Consider the following 16,001-nt stretch of genomic DNA (forward strand, 5'->3'; position numbering starts at 1 on the left):
CAGCCTTGTTGTGCAATTATTTTTAAGTCATATAATTCTGAAAGCCATTGGAACATGCCCAGGACTCACTCTTAAGTGTTTTTGTTGTTGTTGTTGTTGTGAAGTATTTCGTGGGCAATTTCTGCAGTTACTATATCAAGGGATAAACTCTGTATTCAACATATTTCATAATAAGTTTAAAATTTATTTATTTCTGGTCAACATTTTTCTAATATTTGTAGTATAAATTGTAAAGTGATGCCACAGCTGTAAAGATCCCCATCCTTCCTCATCCCACTCTGATTTAGGATTATTCATACATTCATTCATTGGTAGGCCATCCCTGCAAAGCTGTCTTAATCAGAATTGGCACAGTCTTGAAGGTCAATGACTGCTTTGCCATCTAAACCAGGAATTATGTATCAAGGTGGCAGAAATGTCCACTTATGTACTATTTTGTTCTTAGGTCATGGCACAGTTTACAGGATCGTAGGTAAATAAATAGGCTGAAGATTCACACAGAGGTGGGTAATTCTGTACACTGATATCCAATCTTAGCTACTGTAAATTTTTCATATTCTTTAAATGAATTGAGATGCACCAATAAACCATTAAAGGCAGTCAGAATGAATGGATTTAAGAGTTATCATTTTCCCCTCCAAATAACTCTTTGCCATGATAGACATTTCTTTGACAATCTTCAATATAATCAATTGTAAATAAACATAGATGATTCAGGCTCGATAGATATAAAATATGTCCTTAGCTTTGATAAAGCTTTATCAGGGAATTAAGCCCCTTTTCTTTCATTTGATGCTTTATATGTTCATGTGTGGTAAATTTAATTTTTATTCATTCTTAATTCTCTTTCACTGAAATGAATAGAATTAAGAGAAACCCAGTTTTCTCAAATTATCTCTGTATAAAATCCATTATATTTTCCTCAACAAATCAACAGATTTTTTTAAAAATGAAACATATATAGAGAACAAACAAGCTGGAATATTTTTCTTAGTTTTGAAAAGTTATTGTAGTCCCTACAGTGATGAAATATAGCTTCTAATTGAAATGGTGATTCTCTCATGACTTCTGGAGGGAGAATATCACTGCTGAGCTTTGATGCTTGCATAGAAAGGATTAATTATCCTCCTGGTTAAAACAAGCCCATGTGATTTACATCAAAAAGTTTTTTTTTTAAAAAAAATGCTAACATCAAAGGATGAGCAAGAAATTATCTACTTACGGATTTAAGCAAATATTGCTTTATCTTACTGCATAAAACAGCACCTTTCCCCAAATATCTTAATTATAGCTACTCTTAAATAACAAACTCAAATTCTCTCATGCAGTGGGCATCAGAATTTGACTCTATTCCTTTGATCATTTCTGATTTGATAATCACTTTATTTTAATAGACTGAAACTCAAATAATACCATGTTTCAACCGCCTCTTTTTCTCTTAGGAGTTCGATCAAATTTAAATTTGATTAAAAAATCAGTTACTCATGAATGTTTGCGATACTTTTTAAAAAAGCATATTATTATTTTCCTGTTCCCCAAAGTCAGTAGTCTCCTTTGATTGCTTCCAAATAGGATTTTAAAAGAGGAATGCTATAAAACTTTATATAAGCATTTTTTCCTACTGAATATGTACATGTTAAATAAGAAAAAAGTCATCTTTTTTATTTGAGAGTCTCTTATTTCTTAATTTGATAGGGGGAGGGTGGGAGAGGGCGATGCTTTGACTATTACGATCGGTAGTTAACCTATTCTATAGGAAAATATTGAGACAGGGAAACAATTTTTAAAATTTGGTGATGAAATTAAAATAGGTGCTTAAAATAAATGGCCAAAGCAAGCACTGTTTTAAAAGAAATCCATGCATTGCTGAAGCAGGTCTTTTTCATCATTTATCCACCTGTGGAACAGTACATCTACTTCTATTTTATCTAACCCAGGTGAGCAGTTGGAGTCCTTTTGCAAATTTAATGAATTGGGATGAAACAAGGCACAAACTACTTTGGAAAAATGCACAAATACCTTAACAATGTATAGGAAGTTCATTTTGGTCAAAGTATTTCTACCTGCTGCTATATAGCTAAGGAAGCCATAATATCTATTTATAATTCCTTCCAGCACAATTCCCCTCCCTTCCATAAATACGTGCACACACATGCATATCAACTTTGGGATGGGGATAAATTGCTGCTTCCTGTAGATTAATTAATGCTGAGTTTTAACTATCCATGATACTGAGTTTTGTGTGACATTGTTATATCTTATTTTTCAACCTTACTTTACATATTTATTTTTGGAAACTGCTCAGGATTGTTTTTGACTGGTAAGGCACTCACACCCAGCAAATAAATAAATCAACCTGCATACATAATTCCATGTTTTAACTGGTGAAAATATATGGCAGAGGCAATTGTTTCCCATATAGGTTGATTTCTTGATTATTTATAGCTTAAAGAGATCTCGAAAGGGACACACTTAGAGACATTATTGTCTCTAAGTACAAAAGAACAGATTGCTTTCTAACGCCCTGGTAATAAATATGAATATCAAAGAAGACAGTGTCTAAATTCCAAGGATATGAATTATAAATCACTTATATAGAATGAACATATTGATACCAGTAATATCATAGTAATCACACAAGAATAAACACTTTGACAATCAGCAATAACAGAGCCTATTATTTTGTTTCCTTAAATACAGTGTTATTGTTTTTTAAGCACTGGATGTTTTCCTTGCCTTGTAAGTACCTGGAGTTTACAATGAAATTTAAACAGAATTACGGCGCAGCAGAGAGATTATGCCTACAGATAGATTACTCCATGTCCCTAAATGGGGGGGGGGGAAATACTATTTTAGAAGCTATATTTGAGAGGAGCAGATTATTTTTCCCCAAAGCCTCCTAGTGCTTCTATTAACGAAGGGGTCATTAGGGAAATGAGAGAATCAGAAAGCTTTCCTAGGCTTCTTGCTACATGTGTTGTTTGTGGTTCATCAATATGTTTTGTCAAAAAAGAGGGGAAAATAACATATCCTTTATAGATAATGCTCAATTTATGGTCACATATGACCCTAAACATTCTGTTGAGAAGTGAGGCAGTTATTGAGTGAATTGTTAAGTTATTTAATTTAATAGTTGGAACAGTAAAGTGAATATTGGGCCAGAACACACAATGGTAGTTTATTGGTTAGAGCATGGGTGTCAAACTTGCTGCATCATATGACGTATCGCAATGTCTTGTTCCCTTCATGGAGCTGGGGTGTGTGTGGCCTGTGCATGACACATCTGGCCCGTGGGCCACCAGTTTGACATCCCTGCATTAGAGTGTCTGGGCTCCTGCATAAGGCAATCTACATTGTGATTGGTTGCTGGGTATAAAGGGGGAGCTTCCATTTTCCCCTCCTTTTTCTTCTATGTGCTCTGTATTCTGTTCTGTGATTTACCTGACAATTTACCTCATGATGTAGTGATGTGCCCAACAATCTTATTTGATGTAATACATACACGCGCACACACACACACACACACAGTGGTTCGTGTCAGTGTTTCTGATTCCATCTGGATACCTGCATAGTTCCCTGACATGGATTTTGCCCCATTTTATGACTTTTTTGCCACAGTTGTTAAGTGAGCCATGTGGTCATTAAATGAGTCTGGCTTCCCCCATTGACTTTGCATATCAGAAACTGACTGGGCAGGTTATAAAAGGTTATGTCATGATCCTGGGACAATGCAGTTGTCATAAATAAATAAATGCAATTGGCCAAACACCTGAATTTTGATTATGTGACCATGGGGATACTGCAATGGTTGTAAGTGTGAAAACCAGTCATAAGTCACGTTTTTCAGTGCCATTGTAACATTGAATGGTCACTAAACAAATGCTTGTAAGTCTAGGACTACTTGTATTAGGTTTTTCAAGCACTGGGTTGAGTAAGTACAAACAAAGCTACACAAAGCTTTAAAAAGTCATGCAGCATTAATTCTATCTTTTAACCAGAAGAACAGGAGGTTTCAGTTCCGTGTCACCGCAAAGTCCTTCTTGAAATAAGTGGCTTGTGGGAAGATTGCACTTTCCCCTAAAGCAGCTTCTTTAGATTAAAATTGCTTTGTCAGATAAGCTCATAAATGCCTTTAATAACATAATGGCTCAGCTGTACACACAGGGCTTATGAATTATGAACCTTTAAGCCAAACATTAGTTTGGTTGTCTGCTCCATGTAATTGGTAGGTTCTTTGCATTTAAGATAAAACACCTGTACGGGGAATTGGCAGGTAGAAATTCCCTTCAAAAATCTGCTTATCTGAAATGTTGTTGGCATGCTTATCTAATGTTGTTGGCATCTGGGTGGGAATGTTAGTGTGGGAATGTTAGGAGCTAGTGATCTACCTCTAAGGATTGTTGTAAATTGACCTACTGGAACATGAAAAGCTTTTACAAATTATGCTTGCCAGATAGATTACCGCTTGTGGAAAATGGTTTCACTCATAGATTTAACTCTTTATCTGAGCTCTCTGGGGGCATCTTAGCAATGCTACTTGAGTGGAATATCCAGTTTCAGTATAAATGCTATTTGTTGAGGAGCATAATGTTTGTTTGTTTTACCTTGCTTGTGTCTTTTCTGGCTTTAATTGCCTTTGAGTCTTACAGGGCTTTAAGGAAAATTTAGAATTGCAAATTGGAAAATAGAACTTGCAGTGTTAGTACAAATAATCCATTTCAGTAAGGACAGGATGAGGAAATGTGGGGCGGAGGGAGAGAGATCTGCTTTTAGATCAGCAGTTCTTCAGCTGGGGGTGATTTGGACATATCTTGGGGATAATGGAGCAATCTATAACTGCTTGTTTGTGTTAAATGGGGCAATTTGTAATTGCTTGTTTGTGAGAGAAGGACCCTGTTTTCTCACTTTCAAGAATGAAGAAAGTAAGCTGTTATTATCTATTCAGCAAAAAAATGAAAGATATTTAATATAGTATGATGTCTTGTAGATCTTTGAGTAGAAAAGTCTCAATTGGCTAGGAATTATAGTCTAATATGAAATAATTAGCTCAGGACGGTTGTGGTTAACTTTTGTCAGTCAACAAGATTAAACATTTCCAATGTACCACTCTCCACTCATATAACTTGCTTCTACAATCATGTTGTTTACTGTATTTATGTTCTCCTTACGTTCAGTTTCTAAATTTAGTTCCAAAAACTAAATTTAAGGTCAAAAAGGAATCCTGGGCAATTATGAATTAACTATTGACATTCCATTTAAATTTTTTCCATGCTTCAGTGTGCAGTGAAATAAATTGGGATTTTGTGAATATAATATAACCTGATATAACAGATTACCTCATGACATTCCAATTAATGAGTATCAAATAAGTGACATGTCTGTCACGTTTCGAAGTACTTTTAAAAGTTTAGTCAAATAGTGCTCATTAAATTGTCTCAACAGCTATTAATGACTTGACGAAAATATGGAGGAATCACAGAGTAGAGTTGCAGATGATATAAAATTAGGTAGAATAGCTAGCATTCTAAAATATGAATACATTTTTTTACATTATACCAATAGGTTAGGGTAATAAGCTAAAAATACAAAATGAAATTTGGAAATGTAAAGTTCTTCATTTAGTACAGGGGTGTCAAACTCATGTCGTCATTGTGGTGTCACATAACAAATTGGGACATTTCCCCCCTTTGCTAAACCAGGTGTGGGTGTGGCCAGCTTGTGAGGCATCTGGCCCGCTGGCGGGAGTTTGATTTAGAAGAAGAAAAATCAAAACCACATGTATAAAATAAAGGCGATGTGGCCAATCAAGAGGACTTAGAATTGTAGTTATAAATGGGTCAGCAGTGTGACATATCTATTAAAAAATTCAGGACAATTTTAGAACGCATCACTCATTTCCAAATTACATGAATAAATAATATCCCATATTGTTTTACATCATACTTTGAGAACTGTGCCTAGTTTATCACAAGAATGTAGAAAGAAATCCTGTTTAAATTTCCTAAACACAATACATTTTAAGCCAGATTCAGAGAAACTAGAACAAATACAGAGGATTAGAAATGACAGAAACTAAGTCTTAAGCAGCCTAAAGTGAGATAGGGCATCATTTTTCAAGTAGTTGAAGAGTCACAGAGGAGAATGTTACAACCTGTTCTCTGTTATCCCAGGATGCAGGATAATAGTGTTAAGTTAGGAGAAGGCAGATTCTGGTTGACTGTTAGTAAAAGCTTCCTGGTACAGTGGTTCAGCAGAGGAACCAATTACGAAGGAAGAGAGTGATCTCTCCTTCCCTGGATATCTTCCAGCAGAGCTGCACAGCCATCTATCAGGGATGCTTTGATCGGTACTTAAAACTTGGCTTGAGCTTCTCTATCTCCTTGGCAACGTGTTTCTGGAGTTTCTGAATAAGAAAGATGTAACAGTCCACTAAGTGGGGACCTGGTCCTGTTACTTGTGATTTTCTATGATTTTCCTTCATCTCGGGGACGCTTAAGAATTTGAAACTGAACATGCAAGATTGTTGTCTCTCTTTCAACAGGGGCAAGATAGCCTCTCTGTAGAACAGGCTAGTTTCAAGGGGAAATCAATCCTTAAAGACTGGGAGAAATGATCACGAGTTGGACATGGCTCAACTTTCATAGAATTTACACTAATCATCCAATAATCTATCATTGAGATTAAAAAAAAACAACTCTCTGAAGAATATATTAATTCTATGGGGTAGTCACAAATGCTTTAATTTGAATGTGTTAAGCAGGGAGTTGGCTTAAATAATCCCTTCCAACTCTATGATTTGATGACATTCACAACATTTTGCATTTATTTTGTGCTATAATTCAGTATAATTTTAAGGGGAATATTGCAAAAATGAACAACAAACATTTAAGTTGCAGTTACCAACAATCCCTGTAAAACTATACAAATGTGGTTAAGAAGGAAATACAGTAGCTGTCCTTGACAAGAGGCTAAAGCTTTTATGATCTATTTCAGAACAGTAGATAATAGGCAGTAATAATTTATATCTCAATGACTTTTCAAATATATATAAAGCAAGATAAGATAAGAAGAGGAAACAATTGGTTGCAACTAAAGGATGAACCACTGTTGATAACTGGATTTCATCTTTCATTCTATTACTTACATGTTGCAATGTTATATATATTTTTCTGGTTTTCTGAAAGAAGTTGTAGAGAGAAAACAAAATGCAAGGAATCTTTCTAATTTTCTGACTTTCTAATTTAGGAAGAAGGTATGCAGTTACAAACTGATTAACTGAATGCATGAAAAGTTATTTGTTGCTCTTGAATTATTTGCTGTCGTGCTAAAGTTTGATTTATTCTCAACCAGCCTTCAAACTCCAATTCAAAGACCTACATCTTTATTTAAAATAAAATGTATGAGAGATGATTTTATCTTGCAAAATTAGCATGATATAAAAGGGTTGTTCTTCATGGTGTTGGGCATTTTTTTTCTTTCCATGGAAATGGATTTATTTTATAATTTGCTTTCTAAGGCTGCCAAGTAACTTAAGGCAATGTAGTAAGAGAATCAAAAAGAATCATAGCAAAAAAAGCCAAAAATAATAAACTAAGAGAATATACACATTTATCTCTCATAGCATTCCAATGCAGTTCACACATCCATCTAGCTCAGAACCTGCTAAATAGGACATCAGTGTTGGGATATAGCAATTGGGAGAAATGCTGTTCCACAATATGATGTTGGTCCATCGTGTTTGAACAGAACCTTGACATCTAACAGGTAGTGGGCTGTCCAGGATGTGTCTGCCACAGGGGTGAAATGCTCCTGGTTTGGACCGGATCGGCTGATCCAGTAGCAATGGCGGTGGCTGGTTCGGAGAACTGGTAACAAAATCCCTGCCCCCCCCCCCCGCCCATGCACATCCAATCACCCAGTCACCTGCTTGGCGCTTCTTTTAAAAAATGCTTTTAAAAGGTTAAAAAAAGGCTCTGACAATCACACCTGAGCCACATGATTGTCAGAACCTTTTTTTTTTTACTTTTAAAAGCATTTTAATGATGGATCAGTGTATGCCATGTTGATCGATCCACAATATAGGAATCTTGGAGAAGACACACCTCCAAGATCCCTAAAATTGGAATAGGACAACTCGCCATGGGATAACTCAAAACATTTGTAGAAGCCAAGATCACATTTCAGAATGTTTTGTTTGGGAAAAGTCTATCCACCACCCAGTTTCTCTTGGCAGTTGCCTAACTAGGAATTAAAGCTATTATTTAATTTTAGTAGTCCTAAAATTTCAGTTACATGAATGAATAATTATGGACTGTTATCCTCATTCATACACAGATATTTTCAATGCAGGCACTATTTGACTGCTTTTATTTCATATATTCAGAACTGAAAGAGGTTCCTTCTTAGAGGTACTTCATATCGTGTGAAATATTTGGTGGCTTGGAATTCTACATCAGCTTCAGCTGAGTGGCTGTTATTAAAAACAACAACCCAGAGAAGGAAGATGGCTTTAATATCAGCATTAAAACAGAATAGAATAGAATAGAATAGAATAGAATAGAATAGAATAGAATAGAATAGAATAGAATAGAATAGAATAGAATAGAATTCTTTATTGGCCAAGTGTGATTGGACACCCAAGGAATTTGTCTTGGTGCTTATGCTCTCAGTGTACATAAAAGAAAAGATACGTTCATCAAGAATTCTAAGGTACAACACTTAATGATAGTCATAGGGTACAAATAAGCAATCAGGAAACAATATCATTATAAATCGTAAGGATACAAGCAACAAAGTTACAGTCATACAGTCATAAGTAGAAGGAGATGGGTGATGGGAACGATGAGAAGATGAATAGTAGTGCAGATTCAGTAAATAGTTTGACAGTGTTGAGGGAATTATTTGTTTAGCAGAGTGATGATGTTCGGGAAGAAACTGTTCTTGTGTCTACTTGTTCTGGTGTGCAGTGCTCTGTAGCGTCGTTTTGAGGGTAGGAATTGAAACAGTTTATGTCCAGGATGTGAGGAGTCTATAAATATTTTCACAGCCCTCCTTTTGACTCATGCAGTATACAGGTCCTCAATGGAAGGCAGGTTGGTAGCAACTGTTTTTCGCTGCAGTTCTAATTATCCTCTGAAGTCTGTGTTTGTCTTGTTGGGTTGTTATCACTACCAGTAATAATACCCAAATGTGCCCAAAATGATCAGGAGACAAAACAGGACTGCTGCAAGTTTGATGTCTTGTTTTGTATGAATAGAAAACATCACTGGGGTTCTGCAGAAACAGAAACAGGTGGTAGAAATCACTGTTGATATTTGTTATCTGAATTGATAATGATAAACTAACCATTAACTGTAATGGGGTTTGAAATACAATATTGTTATGAACAGCAGTACGTAATTTCATATCCTTATTTTATAGATTATGTTCTTCTATAATATTTCTTGTTTGTTATCACCAGCTATTTATTCCTTAATCCTGAATTATAAGTATTTTATATACATTCCATCAATATACTAGCATAATTCAAAAATGGTAACTGAACTTAGGCTGAGCCAAATAAACACAATATTTTACAATTCTTTGAAAAAGATGTAAGCCATTTAAAGTAATTAATGGAGTAAGTGACATAAACTTTCCAAATAAATATGAATAAGAATAAAATGTATACATTTCCTCTTGAAGTAACAATAAACCAACTAACCAGTACTTGATCCTTCATATACTGTTAATAGTGTTAAGTTCGGGCAATGAAGAGGCAGGAGACGATACAAGTGACAACAGCTCTTTATTGTGCATCCCAGCGAAAACCAACAGGCAAAACCCCTCTTTAAATAGTAATTTGGCTGAGGCATCAGCCAATCAGCAACGTGCATTTTCCCGCCCAAATTTCCCTCCTAAAATTCAAATACATTACACTCCTCCCCTCCCGGAAAACATTTTACCATATTTACATAATATTTGCATAATATTTGCATGTTATTTCTCCACATAGTCACGCAGGTAGACAGGGCATCTCCTAACTCTTTCTGACCTGCGCAATTCATTCCCTGGGAGTGAGTCGAGCTGGTCGGAGGGACTGTTTGTTCCTCCCAGCTCCTCCTCTGGGCCCTCTGGCCCTGGATTATTTGCAGAGTCGTCCCTGCTGTCCTCTGGAGGAACCGGTTGGCGTCTCTGGACTTCTTCAGACTCAGCTAAGTCCTCCGATCGCCTCGGGGTTGAGCTAGCTGTTGGTTCAAGTATTTGGTAGTCAGGGTCTGGCTGTTTGGTTTCTGAATCGTTTTGTATTCTTTTTTGTAATTGATCTATGTGGTGTCTCCACACTCTGCCATCCCCCATGTCCACTAAGTATGACTTTGGGCCCGTCACTCCTACAATTGTTCCCCTTAGCCACGCTGGGCCCTCACTATAGTTATGTGCCCATACCGGGTCATCTGTTGTCATTGTTCTGGTTTTTCCCTTCGTGCTTTGGTACCCATCAGGGGAGTATGTTGGATTTAACTGATCTAGGGGGCACCGGAGTCTTCTACCCATTAATAACTCCGATGGGCTGCGGCCGGTGGTCACACAGGGAGTTCTATATTGGACTGCCAGGAAGGTATCAATTTTGGATTGCCAATCTCCTGGGCTAATTCTAGATAGCGCTTCCTTGGCACTGCGTACGAAACGTTCTGCAAGTCCGTTCGTCGCCGGGTGGAAAGGTGCCGAGAGGACATGTCGGATGCCCTCTCCTGCCAAGTACCCCTCAAACTGGGTGGCCGTGAATTGTGGGCCGTTATCGGACACTAGAGTGTCGGGCAACCCGTGTGTCACAAAAAGATGCCTCAAGACTGTGATTACGGCTTCCGCTGTTGTGGTTTTCATGAGTAGAATTTCTAACCACTTTGAGTAGGCATCTACCACAATTAAGAAGGTCTGCCCATGAAACGGCCCGGCAAAATCTATGTGGATCCTGGACCAAGGACCCTGGGGTTTCTCCCATTCCCTGATGGGGGCTGTTGGGGGTAGTGGCCTTGATTCCTGACATGCTTGGCATTTCCCTACCCGGTCGCTAATGTCTTTATCCATTTGTGGCCATCACACATAACTTCTCGCTAGGCTTTTCATCTCACAATCCCTGGGTGGCCCATATGCAATAGCTCCAACACATGCCCTCGTAATTTCTCCGGAATAACCACTCTACCCCCCCATAACAGACAACCCCCTTGTACCGACAGTTCCGAATGCTTCTTTGTAAACTCTTTGAAATGATCCCCCGGGCCATCCCCTCTGCACCCAACCGATCACAGTTCTTATGACAATGTCTTTGTAAGATGCCCTAGTCACTTCCGTAGATGTGACTGGGCCAGAGTCCAAAGAGTCAATTAACAAGACAGGTGTCCCTGGGGTCAGGTCTTCAATAGTCTCTGGCAATGGGCATCTACTTAAAGCGTCCGCATGTCCCAAATCCTTGCCCAGTCGGTGAGACAGTTGGTACAAATATGCTGCCAGAAAATAGTCCAACGGGTCAGCCTGGGTGATAATGCAACCGGTGTTGGACGGTCCCCCGGCAAGAGTCCCAATAAGGGTCTCTGGTCTGTGACTATTTCAAATTGCCGCCCAAACAGGTACTCGTGGAATTTTTTAACCCCAGAGACTATAGCCAGGGCTTCCCGGTCTAGTTGGCTATAGTTCCTTTCCGCTGCGGACATCGTGCGGGAAAAATATGTGATAGGGGTTTCTGAACCGTTCGGTAACCTGTGGCTGAGGACAGCCCCTACCCCATAGGGTGATGCATCACAAACTAGTACTAGTGGCAACGTCCCATTGTACTGAATTAAAAGACTATTGCTGGACAAAAGCTTCTTAACGCCTTCAAATGCCTTAGCCTCAACCCTGCCCCAAGTCCAAACAGATTTTTTCGCTAGCAGTTTATGTAGCGGTTCGGCTACCGTTGCCTTATTCTTTAAAAATACCGCATAGAAGTTTACAAGCCCCAAAAATGCTTGTAATTCTGTTTTGTTTTTTGGGGCTGGAGCCTTTCTAATGGCTCGCACTTTGCTCTCAGTTGGGTGGATGCCTTCCTTGTCTATCCGGTAACCCAAGAATTCTACAGATTCAACTCCTATTTGGCATTTGTTGAGTTTCACCTTAAGCCCCGCAGACCTGAAAATGCCCAAAACCTTCCGCAATTTGAACCCTAATTCTTCCAAGTTTTCTGCTGATACCAGTACATCGTCGAAATATGGAACTACTCCCGGTAGACCTTGTAGGAGCCATTCCATTAGGTTTTGGAATAATCTGGGGGCTACACTAACTCCGAACTGAAGTCGAGTGCATTTAAAAGCGCCCCGGTGTGTGACAATCGTCTATGCTTCGGCCGTTTCATTGTCAACTGGTAGTTGTTGGTAGGCTTGAGCCAGGTCTAGTTTGGCAAAAACCTGTCCCTGTCCTAACGACTGCAACAAATGTTGCACTATGGGAACGGGGTAAGCACTCTTTTGCAATGCTTTGTTAAGCATTGCCTTATAGTCAGCGCAAATACGGACTGATCCATCCGGTTTGACTGGGGTCACTATTGGTGTCTCCCATTTTGCATGGCCGACGGGGACTAGTATTCCCTGGATTACTAATTTGTCTAGTTCCCTGTCAATCTTGGGTTTGAGGGCGAACGGGACCCTCCTAGCTTTTAATCTAATGGGAGCCACCTGGGGGTCCAAATTGAATGAAATGGGGGTCCCCACGTACTTGCCCAGGCTGTCTTGGAAAACGTCCTCGAATTCTCTCAACAATTCGTCCTTCAGGTTGACTCCGCTTCTGTGAACCCTAGTTATTCCCATGCCCAAGGCTCTGAACCAATCCAGACCTAGCAAGCTGGGCAGGTTTCCATCTACGATGGTGATCGGCAGGGTTTTCTTGAATTGTCCATATTTCACTCTGACGGACGTGACTCCTCGAACAGGGATTCGGTTCCCCTGGTAGTCTTGCACTCTCAGCTTTTGGGGTTGCAGCTGGTGTTTCGCGACGTCTGGCAGGTCCCTTGCGATTGTGTCCCAAGACATAATCGTGATTGATGAGCCGGTATCCACCTCCATTTTACACTGCACTCCTTCGATGTATGTCTTGGTGAATATTTTCTTTTCTATCTGTGTCGATGCGTGGCCCACTCGCACAGTGGTCTGATTCAACTTCGTGCCTTTTTTGAACTGACCAATCCCTGGCCGCTTCGCGGATCCAGCGCCCTGTTGATTGGCCGGTTTGAATTTTTGGCAGGAAGGTTGAGAGGCTTGGCAGGCCTGAGCTATGTGTCCTTTCTTTTCACACCGCCGACAAATTGCATCTTTGAACCTGCAATTCTGTCGTTGGTGTTGGCCTCCGCAACTCACGCACTCGTCCCGGTCGCCTCTCTCCGGCCTCCCGGTGTGGAAAACCTCTTCCTCTTCTTCACCGTCCGATTCGGCCTGGATTTCTTCGCTGTGGACTGGCGTTGCTTTCGCCGCAGCATTTGGCGTGTTCGGCTTTTGTAAGGTTTCCGCCGCTTTGGTGGACATCTCGTGTGCCCTGGCCTCATCCAGGGCTATCGCCAGGGTTAGGTTGCTTTTCGACAGCAGCCGCCTCTGTAGTCGGATGTCCCTGACCCCACAAATGAGTTGTTCTAATAAAGTGTCCTCCAAGTCTCTATACTCACAGTGGGTTGCAGCTTTCCTTAATGCGGCCATGTACACGCTTATCGATTCGCCCTCTCGCTGAACTCTTTGCCTTAACTCGAACCGTTGTACAAACTTCGACGGCACCGGCACGTAGTGTGCTCATAGCGTCATCTGTAGCGTTTGCCATGACACCGACTGTACCGGCGTTGGTTCCGACAGCGATTCAGCGGTATCGAAGACTTCTGGCCCACAGTGGCTCAGGAAGTAAGCGCACTTCCGATTATCCGATACTCCTTGCAGTTTGTTAGCTTCGAGGAAACACTCGAAGCGAGCCATGTACGACCCCCATTTCTCCTTGGCTGGGTCGAATGGCGCTGGCGGCGTATAGCTCGACATCGCTATGTATCCGCTCTGGATGACTGGCTGGGTTTGAAACTAAGTTGCTCCTTCAGCTCTTTCCTAGTCTCACTGCCTTCAATATCCCATCCTCATCGTCAATGTTAAGTTCGGGCAATGAAGAGGCAGGAGACGATACAAGTGACAACAGCTCTTTGGTTTATTGTGATCCCAGCGAAAACCAACAGGCAAAACCCCTCTTTAAATAGTAATTTGGCTGAGGCATCAGCCAATCAGCAACGTGCATTTTCCCGCCCAAATTTCCCTCCTAAAATTCAAATACATTACAAATAGTATGTGAGAATGACCTTGGGAGATAGGGCAAAAAATGCAGTCAAGGGAAAGGTCATATAAAAAGCAGTTTAGCTTTCAGTTACCCTTTGTTTCTCAAAGTTCATCAAACCAACCAAACTAACACTGTACTTATAGCCCTTTTCGTTTTACAATTACAACAGGTATAGTGGAACATGAAATATACCAGTTTGTCCATACATACATACTCCTGCCCATAAAATCAACTAAACAGAGCCCTCTTGGAACTCATATACCCATTCACACATGCTTGCAATGACAACCCAACCACCCAGACTAACTTCTTCCTAGCAAGTTTGTTTGTTTGTTTGTTTGAAGGGTCCTTGATGCTTTCTGAACCTGGTTGGTTCCTTGGAGACATTTTATTACCCAAACTAGGTAACATAATCAGTGATAGTAAGGAATGGGATTTGCTCTCAGATTATATTCTAGTGGCTTGCTCTGTGAGAGTTGATGGGATTGGTTTTAGAGATTTTTTTTGGCTGGGCTGTTTGCTGTTGACTTTTTTTGGCAGTTCCTTGACTGGGGTATTGTTTACTTCTTGATTGTTGGTCTGATGTTAATCTTGGAGTTAATCTATGCTCATCTGGGTACTGATTGCTAGTAAGGAGGTATTTTGGACTTGTTGTTCCTTTTTTGGCTTGTTGATTGTTTCTTTTTGCATAGTGTGTACATATCAAGTATGTGTCAATTGATGGCTAAGTTGCCAGGCTTCTAGAAATTTTCTAGCATTTTTGGATTTGGTTTGGTCTAAGATGGTCACAGTTTCCCAATTGAAAGTATGATTAAGTCTGTCTATATTTTGTAAAATTAAAGAATTTTCATTATGTCTTCTGGCTACTAGTTTGGTATTTATGGATGCATTCTGCCAGTTTTCTGCCTGTTTGTCCTACGTAGAGGCTGTTGCAGTTATTACACTATATGTTGTAGATAAGTCCTGTTTTTTCTCCTTCTGTTACTGTTTGGTCTTTTGTTTGTTTGTTTGTTTGTTTGTTTGTTTGTTTGTTTGTTTGAAAAGATGACAGACTTGCAATCATGTTGCTCTGTGGCCATTGTCTTTCTTCTAGGTTGAACTGCTATCTTCCCTCAACATTCCATTCTCACATCACTTCTACCTGTCCAACCCAAGAGCAGCAGGACATGATTATTCTCTGCTGCGGTAATGGCTATCCTGTAAAAGTCCCACTGTAGTCACAAGTTAATTTCAAGTCAGAACAATCAGCATAGTCCAGCTCAAAATAAGTAGCTTTGATCAAAACCAACTTTGAACAATCTCCTGTAGCTGATGTCTGAAAGTTGAATCTGACTGGACTTCTTGTTGGTTTGAGACAGGGATGAAATCCAGCAGGTTCTGACAGGTTCTGGAGAACCGGTAGCGGAAATTTCGGGTAGTTCAGAGAACTGGCAAATACCACCTCTGGCTGGTCCCAGAGCGGGGTGGAAATGGATATTTTGCTGTATCCTTCCCCTGCCACGCCCACCAAGCCATACCTTGCCCACCAAGCCATGCCCACAGAACCGGTAGTAAAAAAATTTGGATTTCACCACTGGTGTGAGATGTTTCATTGCTTCATCCAAGAAGCTTCATCAGTCAGTCAGGGCATGTTAGTTAGGCAGACTGATGAAACTGCTTGGATGAACAGCGAAATGTCTCAAACCAACAAG

At 39.8% G+C, this 16,001-nt stretch overlaps 1 protein-coding gene across 1 annotated transcript in view; it reads left to right on the forward strand.

The window, feature by feature from the left end:
- The window catches only part of KHDRBS2 (KH RNA binding domain containing, signal transduction associated 2), a 460,211-nt gene that overhangs the window by 57,494 nt on the left and 386,716 nt on the right, over nt 1-16,001 (forward strand). The gene's annotated exons all lie outside the window — the stretch shown is intronic.

The sequence above is a fragment of the Ahaetulla prasina genome, chromosome 1, assembly GCF_028640845.1.
Source record: "Ahaetulla prasina isolate Xishuangbanna chromosome 1, ASM2864084v1, whole genome shotgun sequence".
NCBI lineage: Eukaryota > Metazoa > Chordata > Lepidosauria > Squamata > Colubridae > Ahaetulla > Ahaetulla prasina.